This window comes from Arachis hypogaea, chromosome 9, assembly GCF_003086295.3.
Source record: "Arachis hypogaea cultivar Tifrunner chromosome 9, arahy.Tifrunner.gnm2.J5K5, whole genome shotgun sequence".
NCBI lineage: Eukaryota > Viridiplantae > Streptophyta > Magnoliopsida > Fabales > Fabaceae > Arachis > Arachis hypogaea.
The window spans coordinates 61,920,092-61,922,866 of record NC_092044.1 but is presented as its reverse complement, the minus strand read 5'-3'; the positions used below and the strand labels follow the sequence as shown (position 1 = coordinate 61,922,866).

At 39.1% G+C, this 2,775-nt stretch overlaps 1 non-coding gene across 1 annotated transcript; it reads left to right on the top strand.

Moving 5' to 3' along the window:
• The first annotated feature begins 956 nt into the window (after positions 1-956).
• LOC112713198 (small nucleolar RNA R71) lies at positions 957-1,064 on the top strand. The gene has a single exon (XR_003158173.1). It is a non-coding gene; the product is annotated as a small nucleolar RNA R71 (small nucleolar RNA).
• The last annotated feature ends 1,711 nt before the right edge of the window (positions 1,065-2,775 follow it).

Below are 2,775 nucleotides of genomic sequence, written 5' to 3'. Positions count from 1 at the left end.
TCTTCGTTCTCTTCAGAGGAAGAATACTCATCAGAGCTCATGAATGGCAGAAGTAAATCCAATGGAATCTCTATGGTCTCAGTGTGAGCCTCAGATTCCCATGGTTCCTCATTAGGGAACTCATTGGAGGCCAGTGGACGTCCATTGAGGTCTTCCTCAGTGGCGATCACTGTCTCTTCCTCCTCTCCAAATTTGGCCATGTTGATGGCCTTACACTCTCTTTTTGGATTCTCTTCTGTATTGCTTGGAAGAGTACTAGGAAGGAGTTCAGTAACTTTCTTACTCAGCTGACCCACTTGTGCCTCCAAGTTTCTAATGGAGGACCTTGTTTCAGTCATGAAACTTTGAGTGATTTTGATTATATCAGAGACCATGGTTGCTAAGTCAGAGTGGCTCTGCTTAGAATTCTCTGTCTGTTGCTGAGAAGATGATGAAAAAGGCTTGCCATTGCTAAACCTGTTTTTTCCACTATTATTGTTGTTGAAACCTTGTTGAGGACTCTATTAATCCTTCCATGAGAGATTTGGATGATTTCTCCATGAAGGATTATAGCTGTTTCCATATGGTTCTCCCATGTAATTCACCTCTTCCATTGATGGGTTCTCAGGATCATAAGCTTCTTCTTCAGATGAAGCGTCCTTAGTATTGCCTGGTGCAGCTTGCATTCCAGACAGACTTTGAGAAATCATATTGACTTGCTGAGTCAATATTTTGTTCTGAGCCAATATGGCATTCAGAGTATCAATCTCAAGAACTCCTTTCTGATTCGTCCCATTGTTCACAGGATTCCTTTCAGAAGTGTACATGAATTGGTTATTTGCAACCATTTCAATGAGTTCTTGAGCTTCTGCAGGCGTCTTCTTCAGATGAAGAGATCCTCCAGCAGAGCTGTCCAATGACATCTTGGACAGTTCAGACAAACCATCATAGAAGATACCTATGATGCTCCATTCAGAAAGCATGTCAGAAGGACACTTTCTGATCAATTGTTTGTATCTTTCCCAAGCTTCATAGAGGGATTCACCTTCCTTCTGTCTGAAGGTTTGGACTTCCACTCTAAGCTTACTCAATTTTTGAGGTGGAAAGAACTTTGCCAAGAAGGCATTGACTAGCTTTTCCCAAGAGTTCAGGCTTTCTTTAGGTTGTGAGTCCAACCATATCCTAGCTCTGTCTCTTACAGCAAAAGGGAATAACATAAGTCTGTAGACCTCAGGGTCAACCCCATTGGTCTTGATAGTGTCACAGATTTGTAAGAATTCAGCTAAAAACTAATGAGGATCTTCCAATGGAAGTCCATGGAACTTGCAATTCTGTTGCATTATAGAAACTAATTGAGGCTTAAGCTCAAAGTTGTTTACTCCAATGGCAGGGATAGAGATGCTTCTCCCATAGAAGTCGGGAGTAGGTGCAGTAAAGTCACCCAGCACCTTCCTTGCATTGTTGGCATTATTGTTATTTTCGGCTGCTATGTCTTCTTCTTGTTTGAAAATTTCTGTTAGGCCCTCTACAAAGAGTAGTGCTTTAGCTTAAATTAAATGATTTATCAACTCTTCACCTACTTATTCATATGAATTTGTATGGCTTTACAATTCCTTCCTTAGAATATGATGTATGAGAAAACATGTTTTCTATGCTTCAAAATTATCAATTTTAATTATCCTTTATTACCATTCGATGCTGTGATTTGTATGTTGAGTACTTTCAGGTTTTATAGGACAGGAATGACTTAAAGGATGGAAAGGAAACATACAAAATGGAAGGAAAGCATAAATTGGAGTCCTTGGAGAAACGGGTAGTGACGCGTCCGCATGGACGATGCGAACGCGTGGTTCGCGCTAAAGAGATTCAACGCGAATGCATGGATGCGGTGAACGCGTGACTTGCGAAATACAACTGACGCGGGAGCATGATTGTCACGACCGCATGGAAGAGCAACACTCCAAATGACGCGACCGCGTGACCCACGCGGACGCGTGACGTGCGTGATCTGCAGAATTTGGAGATCTCATTTCCAGCAATTTCTGGGCCCCTTTTGGCCCAGATCCAAGCCCAAAGAACACAGATTGAAGGACTATAAATGGAGGAATCCATCCATTCATGAGGAGATACTGAATACTGGATTCATACATAATTTGAGGATTGAGATGTAGTTTTTAGAGAGAGAGGTTATCTCCTCTCTCTTAGGATTTAGGATTAGGATTTTTAGAAATTAGGAATATTACTTCTTCACCTCAGGTTCAATGTCTTTCTGTTTATTTTTCCTTTTATTTGTTTAATGACCATTCATGTTATGATTTTCCTATTTAAATATAAATTGAGGTATTTCAGACTCATGATTGCTTTTCCCTATTTTTAATTTAGATTATTTACTATTGGTTTTGGTTGATTAATTGGTAACTCTTGAGTTATCAAACTCATCGTGATTGATAATTGTCATCTTTGCTGATTAATTTAGATTCCTATAACTCTAGTCTTTCCTTAAGGAGTTGACTAGGACTTTAGGTACTAAATTAATTTATCCACTTAACTGACCTTCATAGTTAGAGGTTGACTTAGTGGTAGTAAAAATATAATTTTCATCACCATTGATAAGGATAACTAGGATAGGACTTCCAGTTTTCATACCTTGCCCAGAGTTTTTCTTAGTTATTAATTTATTAATTCCTACAATTTATTTCTCTTATTTAAAACCTTTTCAAAACCCAAAACACTATTTTCCATAATTAATAGTAAAACACACCTCCCTGCAATTCCTTGAGAAGACGACCCGAGGTT